The sequence below is a fragment of the Taudactylus pleione genome, unplaced genomic scaffold, assembly GCF_031769625.1.
Source record: "Taudactylus pleione unplaced genomic scaffold, aTauple2 ptg000134l, whole genome shotgun sequence".
Lineage (NCBI taxonomy): Eukaryota > Metazoa > Chordata > Amphibia > Anura > Myobatrachidae > Taudactylus > Taudactylus pleione.
In genome coordinates, this window is record NW_028284536.1 from 5,337,501 (window position 1) to 5,360,759 (window position 23,259).

A 23,259-nucleotide genomic window follows, 5' to 3' on the forward strand; every position below is an offset into this window, starting at 1 on the left:
CTAACTCATTTAATTCGTATTTTGACAGAAGTGCTGTAGCAAAAAATCCACATAATGTCTTTACTTTACCCTATTACTTCTATGGTTATTGAGAAAAACAAACTACATTGACTCCAGAAGAGGAAATCATGTGTTCTAACAAGTAATTTATCAAAATCATCTTTCCAGCTTACACTTTGGTGATGCAAAAAGACAATGATTTTGTAAGAAAAATCTTCAAACTTCAAAAAGTTTTTCTTATTTCCTTACCTTTGTACTGATAAGATAACACCTGGTTTTAACATAACACAGGCTTCCACTTAAAAATGCTGCTAGGTTGCATTCTGCTGATTAGATATCACCAGGAACAACATTAACCTTCAGGTATTTTCTAAATGTTGAATAAATTGGCTTAAATCAAATTAAACTCACTTTAAAGATAATTGTTTCAGAGAAAGTCTTGAACCCTACCATAAAATAGGTAGTTTGACATGTTGACTTCTCTACCTAAAAATCCCCAAAATTTGACTAATAGAAGATTTTCGTCCCTGGGTGGGATTGAACCACCAACATTCCAATTAACAGCCGAACGTGCAAACCAATTGTGCCACAGAGACCCTATATGAGACATAAACAAACAACAGCTAAGAAACATTGATCTGGAAAGTTTCCTTACCAAAGTTTATAAAGTCTCTAATCTGGACAGTTATTTTAGGATTTTTCATTAATTAAAAGGAACACATTGCCATGTTCTTGTGATGAATCAACCCTTCTTGAGTTCTAAGCACTTCCATGAGCAGAAGAGTGGCGCAGCGGAAGTGTGCTGGGTCCATAACCCAGAGGTCGTTGGATCTAAACCATCCTCTGCTATGTGCTATTTTCATTTATCAAATCTAAAATTGGGATTGCTATTTTGACTTTTTTGGTCTTTGCTTATAGTAGAAAATCCATTATCATCTTAACTCATTTAAATCGTATTTTGACAGAAGTGCTGTAGCAAAAAATCCACATAATGTCTTTACTTTACCCTATTACTTCTATGGTTATTGAGAAAAACAAACTACATTGACTCCAGAAGAGCAAATCAGATGTTCTATCAAGTAATTTATCAAAATCATCTTTCCAGCTTACACTTTGGTGATTCAATAAGACAATGATTTTGTAAGAAAAATCATCACACTTCAAAAAGTTTTTCTTAATTCCTTACCTTTGTACTGATAAGATAACACCTGGTTATAACATAACGCAGGCTTCCACTTAAAAATGCTGCTAGGTTGCATTCTGCTGATTAGATATAACCAGGAACAACATTTACCTTCAGGTATTTTCTAAATGTTGAATAAATTGGCTTAAATCAAATTAAACTCACTTTAGAGATAATTGTTTCAGAGAAAGTCTTGAACCCTAACATAAAATAGGTAGTTTGACATGTTGACTTCTCTACCTAAAATTCCCCAAAATTTGACTAATAGAAGATTCTCGTCCCTGGGTGGGATTGAACCACCAACCTTCCGGTTAACAGCCAAACACGCTAACCAATTGCGCCACAGAGACCCTATATGAGACATAAACAAACAACTGCTAAAAAAGATTGATCTGGAAAGTTTCCTTGCCAAAGTTTATAAAGTCTCTAATCTGGACAGTTATTTTAGGATTTTTCGTTAATTAAAAGGAACACATTGCCATGTTCTTGTGATGAATTAACCCTTCTTGAGTTCTAAGCATTTCCATGAGCAGCAGAGTGGCGCAGCGGAAGCGTGCTGGGCCCATAACCCAGAGGTCGATGGATCGAAACCATCCTCTGCTATGTGCTATTTTCATTTATCAAATCTAAAATTGGGATTGCTATTTTGACTTTTTTGGTCTTTGCTTATAGTAGAAAATCCATTATCATCTTAACTCATTTAATTCGTATTTTGACAGAAGTGATGTAGCAAAAAATCCACATAATGTCTTTACTTTACCCTATTACTTCTATGGTTATTGAGAAAAACAAAATACATTGACTCCAGAAGAGCAAATCAGATGTTCTATCAAGTAATTTATCAAAATCATCTTTCCAGCTTACACTTTGGTGATGCAATAAGACAATGATTTTGTAAGAAAAATCATCACACTTCAAAAAGTTTTTCTTAATTCCTTACCTTTGTACTGATAAGATAACACCTGGTTATAACATAACGCAGGCTTCCACTTAAAAATGCTGCTAGGTTGCATTCTGCTGATTAGATATAACCAGGAACAACATTTACCTTCAGGTATTTTCTAAATGTTGAATAAATTGGCTTAAATCAAATTAAACTCACTTTAGAGATAATTGTTTCAGAGAAAGTCTTGAACCCTACCATAAAATAGGTAGTTAGACATGTTGACTTCTCTACCTAAAATTCCCCAAAATTTGACTAATAGAAGATACTCGTCCCTGGGTGGGATTGAACCACCAACCTTCCGGTTAACAGCCGAACGCGCTAACCAATTGCGCCACAGAGACCCTATGCTAGACATAAACTAACAACAGCTAAGAAACATTGATCTGGAAAGTTTCCTTGCCAAAGTTTATAAAGTCTCTAATCTGGACAGTTATTTTAGGATTTTTCGTTAATTAAAAGGAACACATTGCCATGTTCTTGTGATGAATTAACCCTTCTTGAGTTCTAAGCATTTCCATGAGCAGCAGAGTGGCGCAGCGGAAGCGTGCTGGGCCCATAACCCAGAGGTCGATGGATCGAAACCATCCTCTGCTATGTGCTATTTTCATTTATCAAATCTAAAATTGGGATTGCTATTTTGACTTTTTTGGTCTTTGCTTATAGTAGAAAATCCATTATCATCTTAACTCATTTAATTCGTATTTTGACAGAAGTGATGTAGCAAAAAATCCACATAATGTCTTTACTTTACCCTATTACTTCTATGGTTATTGAGAAAAACAAATACATTGACTCCAGAAGAGCAAATCAGGTGTTCTAACAAGTAATTTATCAAAATCATCTTTCCAGCTTACACTTTGGTGATGCAAAAAGACAATGATTTTGTAAGAAAAATCTTCTCACTTCAAAAAGTTTTTCTTAATTCCTTACCTTTGTACTGATAAGATAACACCTGGTTTTAACATAACACAGGCTTCCACTTAAAAATGCTGCTAGGTTGCATTCTGCTGATTAGATATCACCAGGAACAACATTAACCTTCAGGTATTTTCTAAATGTTGAATAAATTGGCTTAAATCAAATTAAACTCACTTTAGAGATAATTGTTTCAGAGAAAGTCTTGAACCCTACCATAAAATAGGTAGTTAGACATGTTGACTTCTCTACCTAAAAATCCCCAAAATTTGACTAATAGAAGATTTTCGTCCGTGGGTGGGATTGAACCACCAATATTCCAATTAACAACCGAACGTGCAAACCAATTGTGCCACAGAGACCCTATATGAGACATAAACAAACAACAGCTAAGAAACATTGATCTGGAAAGTTTCCTTACCAAAGTTTATAAAGTCTCTAATCTGGACAGTTATTTTAGGATTTTTCAATTATTAAAAGGAACACATTGCCATGTTCTTGTGATGAATCAACCCTTCTTGAGTTCTAAGCACTTCCATGAGCAGCAGAGTGGTGCAGCGGAAGGCTGCTGGGCCCATAACCCAGAGGTCGTTGGATCGAAACCATCCTCTGCTATGTGCTATTTTCATTTATCAAATCTAAAATTGGGATTGCTATTTTGACTTTTTTGGTCTTTGCTTATAGTAGAAAATCCATTATCATCCTAACTCATTTAATTCGTATTTTGACAGAAGTGCTGTAGCAAAAAATCCACATAATGTCTTTACTTTACCCTATTACTTCTATGGTTATTGAGAAAAACAAACTACATTGCCTCCAGAAGAGGAAATCATGTGTTCTAACAAGTAATTTATCAAAATCATCTTTCCAGCTTACACTTTGGTGATGCAAAAAGACAATGATTTTGTAAGAAAAATCTTCAAACTTCAAAAAGTTTTTCTTATTTCCTTACCTTTGTACTGATAAGATAACACCTGGTTTTAACATAACACAGGCTTCCACTTAAAAATGCTGCTAGGTTGCATTCTGCTGATTAGATATCACCAGGAACAACATTAACCTTCAGGTATTTTCTAAATGTTGAATAAATTGGCTTAAATCAAATTAAACTCACTTTAAAGATAATTGTTTCAGAGAAAGTCTTGAACCCTACCATAAAATAGGTAGTTTGACATGTTGACTTCTCTACCTAAAAATCCCCAAAATTTGACTAATAGAAGATTTTCGTCCCTGGGTGGGATTGAACCACCAATATTCCAATTAACAGCCGAACGTGCAAACCAATTGTGCCACAGAGACCCTATATGAGACATAAACAAACAACAGCTAAGAAACATTGATCTGGAAAGTTTCCTTACCAAAGTTTATAAAGTCTCTAATCTGGACAGTTATTTTAGGATTTTTCATTAATTAAAAGGAACACATTGCCATGTTCTTGTGATGAATCAACCCTTCTTGAGTTCTAAGCACTTCCATGAGCAGAAGAGTGGCGCAGCGGAAGCGTGCTGGGCCCATAACCCAGAGGTCGTTGGATCTAAACCATCCTCTGCTATGTGCTATTTTCATTTATCAAATCTAAAATTGGGATTGCTATTTTGACTTTTTTGGTCTTTGCTTATAGTAGAAAATCCATTATCATCTTAACTCATTTAAATCGTATTTTGACAGAAGTGCTGTAGCAAAAAATCCACATAATGTCTTTACTTTACCCTATTACTTCTATGGTTATTGAGAAAAACAAACTACATTGACTCCAGAAGAGCAAATCAGATGTTCTATCAAGTAATTTATCAAAATCATCTTTCCAGCTTACACTTTGGTGATGCAATAAGACAATGATTTTGTAAGAAAAATCATCACACTTCAAAAAGTTTTTCTTAATTCCTTACCTTTGTACTGATAAGATAACACCTGGTTATAACATAACGCAGGCTTCCACTTAAAAATGCTGCTAGGTTGCATTCTGCTGATTAGATATAACCAGGAACAACATTTACCTTCAGGTATTTTCTAAATGTTGAATAAATTGGCTTAAATCAAATTAAACTCACTTTAGAGATAATTGTTTCAGAGAAAGTCTTGAACCCTAACATAAAATAGGTAGTTAGACATGTTGACTTCTCTACCTAAAATTCCCCAAAATTTGACTAATAGAAGATTCTCGTCCCTGGGTGGGATTGAACCACCAACCTTCCGGTTAACAGCCAAACACGCTAACCAATTGCGCCACAGAGACCCTATATGAGACATAAACAAACAACTGCTAAAAAAGATTGATCTGGAAAGTTTCCTTGCCAAAGTTTATAAAGTCTCTAATCTGGACAGTTATTTTAGGATTTTTCGTTAATTAAAAGGAACACATTGCCATGTTCTTGTGATGAATTAACCCTTCTTGAGTTCTAAGCATTTCCATGAGCAGCAGAGTGGCGCAGCGGAAGCGTGCTGGGCCCATAACCCAGAGGTCGATGGATCGAAACCATCCTCTGCTATGTGCTATTTTCATTTATCAAATCTAAAATTGGGATTGCTATTTTGACTTTTTTGGTCTTTGCTTATAGTAGAAAATCCATTATCATCTTAACTCATTTAATTCGTATTTTGACAGAAGTGATGTAGCAAAAAATCCACATAATGTCTTTACTTTACCCTATTACTTCTATGGTTATTGAGAAAAACAAATACATTGACTCCAGAAGAGCAAATCAGGTGTTCTAACAAGTAATTTATCAAAATCATCTTTCCAGCTTACACTTTGGTGATGCAAAAAGACAATGATTTTGTAAGAAAAATCTTCTCACTTCAAAAAGTTTTTCTTAATTCCTTACCTTTGTACTGATACGATAACTCCTGGTTTTAACATAACACAGGCTTCCACTTAAAAATGCTGCTAGGTTGCATTCTGCTGATTAGATATCACCAGGAACAACATTAACCTTCAGGTATTTTCTAAATGTTGAATAAATTGGCTTAAATCAAATTAAACTCACTTTAGAGATAATTGTTTCAGAGAAAGTCTTGAACACTACCATAAAATAGGTAGTTAGACATGTTGACTTCTCTACCTAAAAATCCCCAAAATTTGACTAATAGAAGATTTTCGTCCCTGGGTGGGATTGAACCACCAATATTCCAATTAACAGCCGAACGTGCAAACCAATTGTGCCACAGAGACCCTATATGAGACATAAACAAACAACAACTAAGAAACATTGATCTGGAAAGTTTCCTTACCAAAGTTTATAAAGTCTCTAATCTGGACAGTTATTTTAGGATTTTTCAATTATTAAAAGGAACACATTGCCATGTTCTTGTGATGAATCAACCCTTCTTGAGTTCTAAGCACTTCCATGAGCAGCAGAGTGGCGCAGCGGAAGGGTGCTGGGCCCATAACCCAGAGGTCGTTGGATGGAAACCATCCTCTGCTATGTGCTATTTTCATTTATCAAATCTAAAATTGGGATTGCTATTTTGACTTTTTTGGTCTTTGCTTATAGTAGAAAATCCATTATCATCCTAACTCATTTAATTCGTATTTTGACAGAAGTGCTGTAGCAAAAAATCGACATAATGTCTTTACTTTACCCTATTACTTCTATGGTTATTGAGAAAAACAAACTACATTGACTCCAGAAGAGCAAATCAGGTGTTCTAACAAGTAATTTATCAAAATCATCTTTCCAGCTTACACTTTGGTGATGCAAAAAGACAATGATTTTGTAAGAAAAATCTTCAAACTTCAAAAAGTTTTTCTTATTTCCTTACCTTTGTACTGATAAGATAACACCTGGTTTTAACATAACACAGGCTTCCACTTAAAAATGCTGCTAGGTTGCATTCTGCTGATTAGATATCACCAGGAACAACATTAACCTTCAGGTATTTTCTAAATGTTGAATAAATTGGCTTAAATCAAATTAAACTCACTTTAGAGATAATTGTTTCAGAGAAAGTCTTGAACACTACCATAAAATAGGTAGTTAGACATGTTGACTTCTCTACCTAAAAATCCCCAAAATTTGACTAATAGAAGATTTTCGTCCCTGGGTGGGATTGAACCACCAATATTCCAATTAACAGCCGAACGTGCAAACCAATTGTGCCACAGAGACCCTATATGAGACATAAACAAACAACAACTAAGAAACATTGATCTGGAAAGTTTCCTTACCAAAGTTTATAAAGTCTCTAATCTGGACAGTTATTTTAGGATTTTTCAATTATTAAAAGGAACACATTGCCATGTTCTTGTGATGAATCAACCCTTCTTGAGTTCTAAGCACTTCCATGAGCAGCAGAGTGGCGCAGCGGAAGGGTGCTGGGCCCATAACCCAGAGGTCGTTGGATGGAAACCATCCTCTGCTATGTGCTATTTTAATTTATCAAATCTAAAATTGGGATTGCTATTTTGACTTTTTTGGTCTTTGCTTATAGTAGAAAATCCATTATCATCCTAACTCATTTAATTCGTATTTTGACAGAAGTGCTGTAGCAAAAAATCGACATAATGTCTTTACTTTACCCTATTACTTCTATGGTTATTGAGAAAAACAAACTACATTGACTCCAGAAGAGCAAATCAGGTGTTCTAACAAGTAATTTATCAAAATCATCTTTCCAGCTTACACTTTGGTGATGCAAAAAGACAATGATTTTGTAAGAAAAATCTTCAAACTTCAAAAAGTTTTTCTTATTTCCTTACCTTTGTACTGATAAGATAACACCTGGTTTTAACATAACACAGGCTTCCACTTAAAAATGCTGCTAGGTTGCATTCTGCTGATTAGATATCACCAGGAACAACATTAACCTTCAGGTATTTTCTAAATGTTGAATAAATTGGCTTAAATCAAATTAAACTCACTTTAGAGATAATTGTTTCAGAGAAAGTCTTGAACACTACCATAAAATAGGTAGTTTGACATGTTGACTTCTCTACCTAAAAATCCCCAAAATTTGACTAATAGAAGATTTTCGTCCCTGGGTGGGATTGAACCACCAATATTCCAATTAACAGCCGAACGTGCAAACCAATTGTGCCACAGAGACCCTATATGAGACATAAACAAACAACAGCTAAGAAACATTGATCTGGAAAGTTTCCTTACCAAAGTTTATAAAGTCTCTAATCTGGACAGTTATTTTAGGATTTTTCATTAATTAAAAGGAACACATTGCCATGTTCTTGTGATGAATCAACCCTTCTTGAGTTCTAAGCACTTCCATGAGCAGCAGAGTGGCGCAGCGGAAGGGTGCTGGGCCCATAACCCAGAGGTCGTTGGATCGAAACCATCCTCTGCTATGTGCTATTTTCATTTATCAAATCTAAAATTGGGATTGCTATTTTGACTTTTTTGGTCTTTGCTTATAGTAGAAAATCCATTATCATCCTAACTCATTTAATTCGTATTTTGACAGAAGTGCTGTAGCAAAAAATCCACATAATGTCTTTACTTTACCCTATTACTTCTATGGTTATTGAGAAAAACAAACTACATTGACTCCAGAAGAGCAAATCAGGTGTTCTAACAAGTAATTTATCAAAATCATCTTTCCAGCTTACACTTTGGTGATGCAAAAAGACAATGATTTTGTAAGAAAAATCTTCAAACTTCAAAAAGTTTTTCTTAATTCCTTACCTTTGTACTGATAAGATAGCACCTGGTTTTAACATAACACAGGCTTCCACTTAAAAATGCTGCTAGGTTGCATTCTGCTGATTAGATATCACCAGGAACAACATTAACCTTCAGGTATTTTCTAAATGTTGAATAAATTGGCTTAAATCAAATTAAACTCACTTTAGAGATAATTGTTTCAGAGAAAGTCTTGAACCCTACCATAAAATAGGTAGTTTGACATGTTGACTTCTCTACCTAAAAGTCCCCAAAATTTGACTAATAGAAGATTTTCGTCCCTGGGTGGGATTGAACCACCAATATTCCAATTAACAGCCGAACGTGCTAACCAATTGTGCCACAGAGACCCTATATGAGACATAAACAAACAACAGCTAAGAAACATTGATCTGGAAAGTTTCCTTACCAAAGTTTATAAAGTCTCTAATCTGGACAGTTATTTTAGGATTTTTCATTAATTAAAAGGAACACATTGCCATGTTCTTGTGATGAATCAACCCTTCTTGAGTTCTAAGCACTTCCATGAGCAGCAGATTGGCGCAGCGGAAGGGTGCTGGGCCCATAACCCAGAGGTCATTGCATCGAAACCATCCTCTGCTATGTGCTATTTTCATTTATCAAATCTAAAATTGGGATTGCTATTTTGACTTTTTTGGTCTTTGCTTATAGTAGAAAATCCATTATCATCTTAACTCATTTAAATCGTATTTTGACAGAAGTGCTGTAGCAAAAAATCCACATAATGTCTTTACTTTACCCTATTACTTCTATGGTTATTGAGAAAAACAAACTACATTGACTCCAGAAGAGCAAATCAGGTGTTCAAACAAGTAATTTATCAAAATCATCTTTCCAGCTTACACTTTGGTGATGCAATAAGACAATGATTTTGTAAGAAAAATCTTCAAACTTCAAAAAGTTTTTCTTAATTCCTTACCTTTGTACTGATAAGATAACACCTGGTTATAACATAACACAGGCTTTCACTTAAAAATGCTGCTAGGTTGCATTCTGCTGATTAGATATCACCAGGAACAACATTAACCTTCAGGTATTTTCTAATTATTGAATAAATTGGCTTAAATCAAATTAAACTCACTTTAGAGATAATTGTTTCAGAGAAAGTCTTGAACCCTACCATAAAATAGGTAGTTAGACATGTTGACTTCTCTACCTAAAATACCCCAAAATTTGACTAATAGAAGATTCTCGTCCCTTGGTGGGATTGAACTACCAACCTTCCGGTTAACAGCCGAATGCGCTAACCAATTGCGCCAGAGAGACCCTATGTGAGACATAAACTAACAACAGCTAAGAAACATTGATTTGGAAAGTTTCCTTGCCAAAGTTTATAAAGTCTCTAATCTGGACAGTTATTTTAGGATTTTTCGCTAATTAAAAGGAACACATTGCCATGTTCTTGTGATGAATCAACCCTTCTCGAGTTCTAAGCATTTCCATGAGCAGCAGAGTGGCGCAGCGGAAGCGTGCTGGGCCATAACCCAGAGGTCGATGGATCGAAACCATCCTCTGCTATGTGCTATTTTCATTTATCAAATCTAAAATTGGGATTGCTATTTTGACTTTTTTGGTCTTTGCTTATAGTAGAAAATCCATTATCATCTTAACTCATTTAATTCGTATTTTGACAGAAGTGATGTAGCAAAAAATCCACATAATGTCTTTACTTTACCCTATTACTTCTATGGTTATTGAGAAAAACAAATACATTGACTCCAGAAGAGCAAATCAGGTGTTCTAACAAGTAATTTATCAAAATCATCTTTCCAGCTTACACTTTGGTGATGCAAAAAGACAATGATTTTGTAAGAAAAATCTTCTCACTTCAAAAAGTTTTTCTTAATTCCTTACCTTTGTACTGATAAGATAACACCTGGTTTTAACATAACACAGGCTTCCACTTAAAAATGCTGCTAGGTTGCATTCTGCTGATTAGATATCACCAGGAACAACATTAACCTTCAGGTATTTTCTAAATGTTGAATAAATTGGCTTAAATCAAATTAAACTCACTTTAGAGATAATTGTTTCAGAGAAAGTCTTGAACCCTACCATAAAATAGGTAGTTAGACATGTTGACTTCTCTACCTAAAAATCCCCAAAATTTGACTAATAGAAGATTTTCGTCCCTGGGTGGGATTGAACCACCAATATTCCAATTAACAGCCGAACGTGCAAACCAATTGTGCCACAGAGACCCTATATGAGACATAAACAAACAACAGCTAAGAAACATTGATCTGGAAAGTTTCCTTACCAAAGTTTATAAAGTCTCTAATCTGGACAGTTATTTTAGGATTTTTCAATTATTAAAAGGAACACATTGCCATGTTCTTGTGATGAATCAACCCTTCTTGAGTTCTAAGCACTTCCATGAGCAGCAGAGTGGCGCAGCGGAAGGGTGCTGGGCCCATAACCCAGAGGTTGTTGGATCGAAACCATCCTCTGCTATGTGCTATTTTCATTTATCAAATCTAAAATTGGGATTGCTATTTTGACTTTTTTGGTCTTTGCTTATAGTAGAAAATCCATTATCATCCTAACTCATTTAATTCGTATTTTGACAGAAGTGCTGTAGCAAAAAATCCACATAATGTCTTTACTTTACCCTATTACTTCTATGGTTATTGAGAAAAACAAACTACATTGACTCCAGAAGAGGAAATCATGTGTTCTAACAAGTAATTTATCAAAATCATCTTTCCAGCTTACACTTTGGTGATGCAAAAAGACAATGATTTTGTAAGAAAAATCTTCAAACTTCAAAAAGTTTTTCTTATTTCCTTACCTTTGTACTGATAAGATAATGCCTAGTTTTAACATAACACAGGCTTCCACTTAAAAATGCTGCTAGGTTGCATTCTGCTGATTAGATATCACCAGGAACAACATTAACCTTCAGGTATTTTCTAAATGTTGAATAAATTGGCTTAAATCAAATTAAACTCACTTTAGAGATAATTGTTTCAGAGAAAGTCTTGAACCCTACCATAAAATAGGTAGTTTGACATGTTGACTTCTCTACCTAAAAATCCCCAAAATTTGACTAATAGAAGATTTTCGTCCCTGGGTGGGATTGAACCACCAATATTCCAATTAACAGCCGAACGTGCAAACCAATTGTGCCACAGAGACCCTATATGAGACCTAAACAAACAACAGCTAAGAAACATTGATCTGGAAAGTTTCCTTACCAAAGTTTATAAAGTCTCTAATCTGGACAGTTATTTTAGGATTTTTCATTAATTAAAAGGAACACATTGCCATGTTCTTGTGATGAATCAACCCTTCTTGAGTTCTAAGCACTTCCATGAGCAGAAGAGTGGCGCAGCGGAAGCGTGCTGGGCCCATAACCCAGAGGTCGTTGGATCTAAACCATCCTCTGCTATGTGCTATTTTCATTTATCAAATCTAAAATTGGGATTGCTATTTTGACTTTTTTGGTCTTTGCTTATAGTAGAAAATCCATTATCATCTTAACTCATTTAAATCGTATTTTGACAGAAGTGCTGTAGCAAAAAATCCACATAATGTCTTTACTTTACCCTATTACTTCTATGGTTATTGAGAAAAACAAACTACATTGACTCCAGAAGAGCAAATCAGATGTTCTATCAAGTAATTTATCAAAATCATCTTTCCAGCTTACACTTTGGTGATGCAATAAGACAATGATTTTGTAAGAAAAATCATCACACTTCAAAAAGTTTTTCTTAATTCCTTACCTTTGTACTGATAAGATAACACCTGGTTATAACATAACGCAGGCTTCCACTTAAAAATGCTGCTAGGTTGCATTCTGCTGATTAGATATAACCAGGAACAACATTTACCTTCAGGTATTTTCTAAATGTTGAATAAATTGGCTTAAATCAAATTAAACTCACTTTAGAGATAATTGTTTCAGAGAAAGTCTTGAACCCTAACATAAAATAGGTAGTTTGACATGTTGACTTCTCTACCTAAAATTCCCCAAAATTTGACTAATAGAAGATTCTCGTCCCTGGGTGGGAATGAACCACCAACCTTCCGGTTAACAGCCAAACACGCTAACCAATTGCGCCACAGAGACCCTATATGAGACATAAACAAACAACTGCTAAAAAAGATTGATCTGGAAAGTTTCCTTGCCAAAGTTTATAAAGTCTCTAATCTGGACAGTTATTTTAGGATTTTTCGTTAATTAAAAGGAACACATTGCCATGTTCTTGTGATGAATTAACCCTTCTTGAGTTCTAAGCATTTCCATGAGCAGCAGAGTGGCGCAGCGGAAGCGTGCTGGGCCCATAACCCAGAGGTCGATGGATCGAAACCATCCTCTGCTATGTGCTATTTTCATTTATCAAATCTAAAATTGGGATTGCTATTTTGACTTTTTTGGTCTTTGCTTATAGTAGAAAATCCATTATCATCTTAACTCATTTAAATCGTATTTTGACAGAAGTGCTGTAGCAAAAAATCCACATAATGTCTTTACTTTACCCTATTACTTCTATGGTTATTGAGAAAAACAAACTACATTGACTCCAGAAGAGCAAATCAGGTGTTCAAACAAGTAATTTATCAAAATCATCTTTCCAGCTTACACTTTGGTGATGCAATAAGACAATGATTTTGTAAGAAAAATCTTCAAACTTCAAAAAGTTTTTCTTAATTCCTTACCTTTGTACTGATAAGATAACACCTGGTTATAACATAACACAGGCTTTCACTTAAAAATGCTGCTAGGTTGCATTCTGCTGATTAGATATCACCAGGAACAACATTAACCTTCAGGTATTTTCTAATTGTTGAATAAATTGGCTTAAATCAAATTAAACTCACTTTAGAGATAATTGTTTCAGAGAAAGTCTTGAACCCTACCATAAAATAGGTAGTTAGACATGTTGACTTCTCTACCTAAAATACCCCAAAATTTGACTAATAGAAGATTCTCGTCCCTTGGTGGGATTGAACTACCAACCTTCCGGTTAACAGCCGAATGCGCTAACCAATTGCGCCAGAGAGACCCTATGTGAGACATAAACTAACAACAGCTAAGAAACATTGATTTGGAAAGTTTCCTTGCCAAAGTTTATAAAGTCTCTAATCTGGACAGTTATTTTAGGATTTTTCGCTAATTAAAAGGAACACATTGCCATGTTCTTGTGATGAATCAACCCTTCTTGAGTTCTAAGCATTTCCATGAGCAGCAGAGTGGCGCAGCGGAAGCGTGCTGGGCCATAACCCAGAGGTCGATGGATCGAAACCATCCTCTGCTATGTGCTATTTTCATTTATCAAATCTAAAATTGGGATTGCTATTTTGACTTTTTTGGTCTTTGCTTATAGTAGAAAATCCATTATCATCTTAACTCATTTAATTCGTATTTTGACAGAATTGATGTAGCAAAAAATCCACATAATGTCTTTACTTTACCCTATTACTTCTATGGTTATTGAGAAAAACAAATACATTGACTCCAGAAGAGCAAATCAGGTGTTCTAACAAGTAATTTATCAAAATCATCTTTCCAGCTTACACTTTGGTGATGCAAAAAGACAATGATTTTGTAAGAAAAATCTTCTCACTTCAAAAAGTTTTTCTTAATTCCTTACCTTTGTACTGATAAGATAACACCTGGTTTTAACATAACACAGGCTTCCACTTAAAAATGCTGCTAGGTTGCATTCTGCTGATTAGATATCACCAGGAACAACATTAACCTTCAGGTATTTTGTAAATGTTGAATAAATTGGCTTAAATCAAATTAAACTCACTTTAGAGATAATTGTTTCAGAGAAAGTCTTGAACCCTACCATAAAATAGGTAGTTAGACATGTTGACTTCTCTACCTAAAAATCCCCAAAATTTGACTAATAGAAGATTTTCATCCCTGGGTGGGATTGAACCACCAATATTCCAATTAACAGCCGAACGTGCAAACCAATTGTGCCACAGAGACCCTATATGAGACATAAACAAACAACAGCTAAGAAACATTGATCTGGAAAGATTCCTTACCAAAGTTTATAAAGTCTCTAATCTGGACAGTTATTTTAGGATTTTTCAATTATTAAAAGGAACACATTGCCATGTTCTTGTGATGAATCAACCCTTCTTGAGTTCTAAGCACTTCCATGAGCAGCAGAGTGGCGCAGCGGAAGGGTGCTGGGCCCATAACCCAGAGGTCGTTGGATCGAAACCATCCTCTGCTATGTGCTATTTTCATTTATCAAATCTAAAATTGGGATTGCTATTTTGACTTTTTTGGTCTTTGCTTATAGTAGAAAATCCATTATCATCCTAACTCATTTAATTCGTATTTTGACAGAAGTGCTGTAGCAAAAAATCCACATAATGTCTTTACTTTACCCTATTAATTCTATGGTTATTGAGAAAAACAAACTACATTGACTCCAGAAGAGGAAATCATGTGTTCTAACAAGTAATTTATCAAAATCATCTTTCCAGCTTACACTTTGGTGATGCAAAAAGACAATGATTTTGTAAGAAAAATCTTCAAACTTCAAAAAGTTTTTCTTATTTCCTTACCTTTCTACTGATAAGATAACACCTGGTTTAAACATAACACAGGCTTCCACTTAAAAATGCTGCTAGGTTGCATTCTGCTGATTAGATATCACCAGGAACAACATTAACCTTCAGGTATTTTCTAAATGTTGAATAAATTGGCTTAAATCAAATTAAACTCACTTTAGAGATAATTGTTTCAGAGAAAGTCTTGAACCCTACCATAAAATAGGTAGTTTGACATGTTGACTTCTCTACCTAAAAATCCCCAAAATTTGACTAATAGAAGATTTTCGTCCCTGGGTGGGATTGAACCACCAATATTCCAATTAACAGCCGAACGTGCAAACCAATTGTGCCACAGAGACCCTATATGAGACATAATCAAACAACAGCTAAGAAACATTGATCTGGAAAGTTTCCTTACCAAAGTTTATAAAGTCTCTAATCTGGACAGTTATTTTAGGATTTTTCATTAATTAAAAGGAACACATTGCCTTGTTCTTGTGATGAATCAACCCTTCTTGAGTTCTAAGCACTTCCATGAGCAGAAGAGTGGCGCAGCGGAAGCGTGCTGGGCCCATAACCCAGAGGTCGTTGGATCTAAACCATCCTCTGCTATGTGCTATTTTCATTTATCAAATCTAAAATTGGGATTGCTATTTTGACTTTTTTGGTCTTTGCTTATAGTAGAAAATCCATTATCATCTTAACTCATTTAAATCGTATTTTGACAGAAGTGCTGTAGCAAAAAATCCACATAATGTCTTTACTTTACCCTATTACTTCTATGGTTATTGAGAAAAACAAACTACATTGACTCCAGAAGAGCAAATCAGGTGTTCAAACAAGTAATTTATCAAAATCATCTTTCCAGCTTACACTTTGGTGATGCAATAAGACAATGATTTTGTAAGAAAAATCTTCAAACTTCAAAAAGTTTTTCTTAATTCCTTACCTTTGTACTGATAAGATAACACCTGGTTATAACATAACACAGGCTTTCACTTAAAAATGCTGCTAGGTTGCATTCTGCTGATTAGATATCACCAGGAACAACATTAACCTTCAGGTATTTTCTAATTGTTGAATAAATTGGCTTAAATCAAATTAAACTCACTTTAGAGATAATTGTTTCAGAGAAAGTCTTGAACCCTACCATAAAATAGGTAGTTAGACATGTTGACTTCTCTACCTAAAATACCCCAAAATTTGACTAATAGAAGATTCTCGTCCCTTGGTGGGATTGAACTACCAACCTTCCGGTTAACAGCCGAATGCGCTAACCAATTGCGCCAGAGAGACCCTATGTGAGACATAAACTAACAACAGCTAAGAAACATTGATTTGGAAAGTTTCCTTGCCAAAGTTTATAAAGTCTCTAATCTGGACAGTTATTTTAGGATTTTTCGCTAATTAAAAGGAACACATTGCCATGTTCTTGTGATGAATCAACCCTTCTTGAGTTCTAAGCATTTCCATGAGCAGCAGAGTGGCGCAGCGGAAGCGTGCTGGGCCATAACCCAGAGGTCGATGGATCGAAACCATCCTCTGCTATGTGCTATTTTCATTTATCAAATCTAAAATTGGGATTGCTATTTTGACTTTTTTGGTCTTTGCTTATAGTAGAAAATCCATTATCATCTTAACTCATTTAATTCGTATTTTGACAGAAGTGATGTAGCAAAAAATCCACATAATGTCTTTACTTTACCCTATTACTTCTATGGTTATTGAGAAAAACAAATACATTGACTCCAGAAGAGCAAATCAGGTGTTCTAACAAGTAATTTATCAAAATCATCTTTCCAGCTTACACTTTGGTGATGCAAAAAGACAATGATTTTGTAAGAAAAATCTTCTCACTTCAAAAAGTTTTTCTTAATTCCTTACCTTTGTACTGATAAGATAACACCTGGTTTTAACATAACACAGGCTTCCACTTAAAAATGCTGCTAGGTTGCATTCTGCTGATTAGATATCACCAGGAACAACATTAACCTTCAGGTATTTTCTAAATGTTGAATAAATTGGCTTAAATCAAATTAAACTCACTTTAGAGATAATTGTTTCAGAGAAAGTCTTGAACCCTACCATAAAATAGGTAGTTAGACATGTTGACTTCTCTACCTAAAAATCCCCAAAATTTGACTAATAGAAGATTTTCATCCCTGGGTGGGATTGAACCACCAATATTCCAATTAACAGCCGAACGTGCAAACCAATTGTGCCACAGAGACCCTATATGAGACATAAACAAACAACAGCTAAGAAACATTGATCTGGAAAGTTTCCTTACCAAAGTTTATAAAGTCTCTAATCTGGACAGTTATTTTAGGATTTTTCAATTATTAAAAGGAACACATTGCCATGTTCTTGTGATGAATCAACCCTTCTTGAGTTCTAAGCACTTCCATAAGCAGCAGAGTGGCGCAGCGGAAGGGTGCTGGGCCCATAACCCAGAGGTCGTTGGATCGAAACCATCCTCTGCTATGTGCTATTTTCATTTATCAAATCTAAAATTGGGATTGCTATTTTGACTTTTTTGGTCTTTGCTTATAGTAGAAAATCCATTATCATCCTAACTCATTTAATTCGTATTTTGACAGAAGTGCTGTAGCAAAAAATCCACATAATGTCTTTACTTTACCCTATTACTTCTATGGTTATTGAGAAAAACAAACTACATTGACTCCAGAAGAGGAAATCATGTGTTCTAACAAGTAATTTATCAAAATCATCTTTCCAGCTTACACTTTGGTGATGCAAAAAGACAATGATTTTGTAAGAAAAATCTTCAAACTTCAAAAAGTTTTTCTTATTTCCTTACCTTTGTACTGATAAGATAACACCTGGTTTTAACATAACACAGGCTTCCACTTAAAAATGCTGCTAGGTTGCATTCTGCTGATTAGATATCACCAGGAACAACATTAACCTTCAGGTATTTTCTAAATGTTGAATAAATTGGCTTAAATCAAATTAAACTCACTTTAGAGATAATTGTTTCAGAGAAAGTCTTGAACCCTACCATAAAATAGGTAGTTTGACATGTTGACTTCTCTACCTAAAAATCCCCAAAATTTGACTAATAGAAGATTTTCGTCCCTGGGTGGGATTGAACCACCAATATTCCAATTAACAGCCGAACATGCAAACCAATTGTGCCACAGAGACCCTATATGAGACATAAACAAACAACAGCTAAGAAACATTGATCTGGAAAGTTTCCTTACCAAAGTTTATAAAGTCTCTAATCTGGACAGTTATTTTAGGATTTTTCATTAATTAAAAGGAACACATTGCCATGTTCTTGTGATGAATCAACCCTTCTTGTGTTCTAAGCACTTCCATGAGCAGAAGAGTGGCGCAGCGGAAGCGTGCTGGGCCCATAACCCAGAGGTCGTTGGATCTAAACCATCCTCTGCTATGTGCTATTTTCATTTATCAAATCTAAAATTGGGATTGCTATTTTGACTTTTTTGGTCTTTGCTTATAGTAGAAAATCCATTATCATCTTAACTCATTTAAATCGTATTTTGACAGAAGTGCTGTAGCAAAAAATCCACATAATGTCTTTACTTTACCCTATTACTTCTATGGTTATTGAGAAAAACAAACTACATTGACTCCAGAAGAGCAAATCAGATGTTCTATCAAGTAATTTATCAAAATCATCTTTCCAGCTTACACTTTGGTGATGCAATAAGACAATGATTTTGTAAGAAAAATCATCACACTTCAAAAAGTTTTTCTTAATTCCTTACCTTTGTACTGATAAGATAACACCTGGTTATAACATAACGCAGGCTTCCACTTAAAAATGCTGCTAGGTTGCATTCTGCTGATTAGATATAACCAGGAACAACATTTACCTTCAGGTATTTTCTAAATGTTGAATAAATTGGCTTAAATCAAATTAAACTCACTTTAGAGATAATTGTTTCAGAGAAAGTCTTGAACCCTAACATAAAATAGGTAGTTTGACATGTTGACTTCTCTACCTAAAATTCCCCAAAATTTGACTAATAGAAGATTCTCGTCCCTGGGTGGGAATGAACCACCAACCTTCCGGTTAACAGCCAAACACGCTAACCAATTGCGCCACAGAGACCCTATATGAGACATAAACAAACAACTGCTAAAAAAGATTGATCTGGAAAGTTTCCTTGCCAAAGTTTATAAAGTCTCTAATCTGGACAGTTATTTTAGGATTTTTCGTTAATTAAAAGGAACACATTGCCATGTTCTTGTGATGAATTAACCCTTCTTGAGTTCTAAGCATTTCCATGAGCAGCAGAGTGGCGCAGCGGAAGCGTGCTGGGCCCATAACCCAGAGGTCGATGGATCGAAACCATCCTCTGCTATGTGCTATTTTCATTTATCAAATCTAAAATTGGGATTGCTATTTTGACTTTTTTGGTCTTTGCTTATCATCTTAACTCATTTAATTCGTATTTTGACAGAAGTGATGTAGCAAAAAATCCACATAATGTCTTTACTTTACCCTATTACTTCTATGGTTATTGAGAAAAACAAATACATTGACTCCAGAAGAGCAAATCAGGTGTTCTAACAAGTAATTTATCAAAATCATCTTTCCAGCTTACACTTTGGTGATGCAAAAAGACAATGATTTTGTAAGAAAAATCTTCTCACTTCAAAAAGTTTTTCTTAATTCCTTACCTTTCTACTGATAAGATAACACCTGGTTTTAACATAACACAGGCTTCCACTTAAAAATGCTGCTAGGTTGCATTCTGCTGATTAGATATCACCAGGAACAACATTAACCTTCAGGTATTTTCTAAATGTTGAATAAATTGGCTTAAATCAAATTAAACTCACTTTAGAGATAATTGTTTCAGAGAAAGTCTTGAACCCTACCATAAAATAGGTAGTTAGACATGTTGACTTCTCTACCTAAAAATCCCCAAAATTTGACTAATAGAAGATTTTCGTCCCTGGGTGGGATTGAACCACCAATATTCCAATTAACAGCCGAACGTGCAAACCAATTGTGCCACAGAGACCCTATATGAGACATAAACAAACAACAACTAAGAAACATTGATCTGGAAAGTTTCCTTACCAAAGTTTATAAAGTCTCTAATCTGGACAGTTATTTTAGGATTTTTCAATTATTAAAAGGAACACATTGCCATGTTCTTGTGATGAATCAACCCTTCTTGAGTTCTAAGCACTTCCATGAGCAGCAGAGTGGCGCAGCGGAAGGGTGCTGGGCCCATAACCCAGAGGTCGTTGGATGGAAACCATCCTCTGCTATGTGCTATTTTCATTTATCAAATCTAAAATTGGGATTGCTATTTTGACTTTTTTGGTCTTTGCTTATAGTAGAAAATCCATTATCATCCTAACTCATTTAATTCGTATTTTGACAGAAGTGCTGTAGCAAAAAATCCACATAATGTCTTTACTTTACCCTATTACTTCTATGGTTATTGAGAAAAACAAATACATTGACTCCAGAAGAGCAAATCAGGTGTTCTAACAAGTAATTTATCAAAATCATCTTTCCTGCTTACACTTTGGTGATGCAAAAAGACAATGATTTTGTAAGAAAAATCTTCTCACTTCAAAAAGTTTTTCTTAATTCCTTACCTTTGTACTGATAAGATAACACCTGGTTTTAACATAACACAGGCTTCCACTTAAAAATGCTGCTAGGTTGCATTCTGCTGATTAGATATCACCAGGAACAACATTAACCTTCAGGTATTTTCTAAATGTTGAATAAATTGGCTTAAATCAAATTAAACTCACTTTAGAGATAATTGTTTCAGAGAAAGTCTTGAACCCTACCATAAAATAGGTACTTAGACATGTTGACTTCTCTACCTAAAAATCCCCAAAATTTGACTAATAGAAGATTTTCATCCCTGGGTGGGATTGAACCACCAATATTCCAATTAACAGCCGAACGTGCAAACCAATTGTGCCACAGAGACCCTATATGAGACATAAACAAACAACAGCTAAGAAACATTGATCTGGAAAGTTTCCTTACCAAAGTTTATAAAGTCTCTAATCTGGACAGTTATTTTAGGATTTTTCAATTATTAAAAGGAACACATTGCCATGTTCTTGTGATGAATCAACCCTTCTTGAGTTCTAAGCACTTCCATAAGCAGCAGAGTGGCGCAGCGGAAGGGTGCTGGGCCCATAACCCAGAGGTCGTTGGATCGAAACCATCCTCTGCTATGTGCTATTTTCATTTATCAAATCTAAAATTGGGATTGCTATTTTGACTTTTTTGGTCTTTGCTTATAGTAGAAAATCCATTATCATCCTAACTCATTTAATTCGTATTTTGACAGAAGTGCTGTAGCAAAAAATCCACATAATGTCTTTACTTTACCCTATTACTTCTATGGTTATTGAGAAAAACAAACTACATTGACTCCAGAAGAGGAAATCATGTGTTCTAACAAGTAATTTATCAAAATCATCTTTCCAGCTTACACTTTGGTGATGCAAAAAGACAATGATTTTGTAAGAAAAATCTTCAAACTTCAAAAAGTTTTTCTTATTTCCTTACCTTTGTACTGATAAGATAACACCTGGTTTTAACATAACACAGGCTTCCACTTAAAAATGCTGCTAGGTTGCATTCTGCTGATTAGATATCACCAGGAACAACATTAACCTTCAGGTATTTTCTAAATGTTGAATAAATTGGCTTAAATCAAATTAAACTCACTTTAGAGATAATTGTTTCAGAGAAAGTCTTGAACCCTACCATAAAATAGGTAGTTTGACATGTTGACTTCTCTACCTAAAAATCCCCAAAATTTGACTAATAGAAGATTTTCGTCCCTGGGTGGGATTGAACCACCAATATTCCAATTAACAGCCGAACATGCAAACCAATTGTGCCACAGAGACCCTATATGAGACATAAACAAACAACAGCTAAGAAACATTGATCTGGAAAGTTTCCTTACCAAAGTTTATAAAGTCTCTAATCTGGACAGTTATTTTAGGATTTTTCATTAATTAAAAGGAACACATTGCCATGTTCTTGTGATGAATCAACCCTTCTTGTGTTCTAAGCACTTCCATGAGCAGAAGAGTGGCGCAGCGGAAGCGTGCTGGGCCCATAACCCAGAGGTCGTTGGATCTAAACCATCCTCTGCTATGTGCTATTTTCATTTATCAAATCTAAAATTGGGATTGCTATTTTGACTTTTTTGGTCTTTGCTTATAGTAGAAAATCCATTATCATCTTAACTCATTTAAATCGTATTTTGACAGAAGTGCTGTAGCAAAAAATCCACATAATGTCTTTACTTTACCCTATTACTTCTATGGTTATTGAGAAAAACAAACTACATTGACTCCAGAAGAGCAAATCAGATGTTCTATCAAGTAATTTATCAAAATCATCTTTCCAGCTTACACTTTGGTGATGCAATAAGACAATGATTTTGTAAGAAAAATCATCACACTTCAAAAAGTTTTTCTTAATTCCTTACCTTTGTACTGATAAGATAACACCTGGTTATAACATAACGCAGGCTTCCACTTAAAAATGCTGCTAGGTTGCATTCTGCTGATTAGATATAACCAGGAACAACATTTACCTTCAGGTATTTTCTAAATGTTGAATAAATTGGCTTAAATCAAATTAAACTCACTTTAGAGATAATTGTTTCAGAGAAAGTCTTGAACCCTAACATAAAATAGGTAGTTTGACATGTTGACTTCTCTACCTAAAATTCCCCAAAATTTGACTAATAGAAGATTCTCGTCCCTGGGTGGGAATGAACCACCAACCTTCCGGTTAACAGCCAAACACGCTAACCAATTGCGCCACAGAGACCCTATATGAGACATAAACAAACAACTGCTAAAAAAGATTGATCTGGAAAGTTTCCTTGCCAAAGTTTATAAAGTCTCTAATCTGGACAGTTATTTTAGGATTTTTCGTTAATTAAAAGGAACACATTGCCATGTTCTTGTGATGAATTAACCCTTCTTGAGTTCTAAGCATTTCCATGAGCAGCAGAGTGGCGCAGCGGAAG

The 23,259-nt window shown here is 34.9% G+C and overlaps 3 non-coding genes across 3 annotated transcripts; all 3 read right to left on the reverse strand.

The window, feature by feature from the left end:
* Nucleotides 1-1,459: 1,459 nt before the first annotated feature.
* Nucleotides 1,460-1,533, reverse strand: TRNAN-GUU (transfer RNA asparagine (anticodon GUU)). The gene has a single exon. It is a non-coding gene; the product is annotated as a tRNA-Asn (tRNA).
* Nucleotides 1,534-2,396: 863 nt separating this feature from the next.
* On the reverse strand, nt 2,397-2,470 carry TRNAN-GUU (transfer RNA asparagine (anticodon GUU)). Its single transcript has one exon. It is a non-coding gene; the product is annotated as a tRNA-Asn (tRNA).
* Nucleotides 2,471-5,206: 2,736 nt separating this feature from the next.
* TRNAN-GUU (transfer RNA asparagine (anticodon GUU)) lies at nt 5,207-5,280 on the reverse strand. Its single transcript has one exon. It is a non-coding gene; the product is annotated as a tRNA-Asn (tRNA).
* Between the last annotated feature and the right edge of the window lie 17,979 nt (nt 5,281-23,259).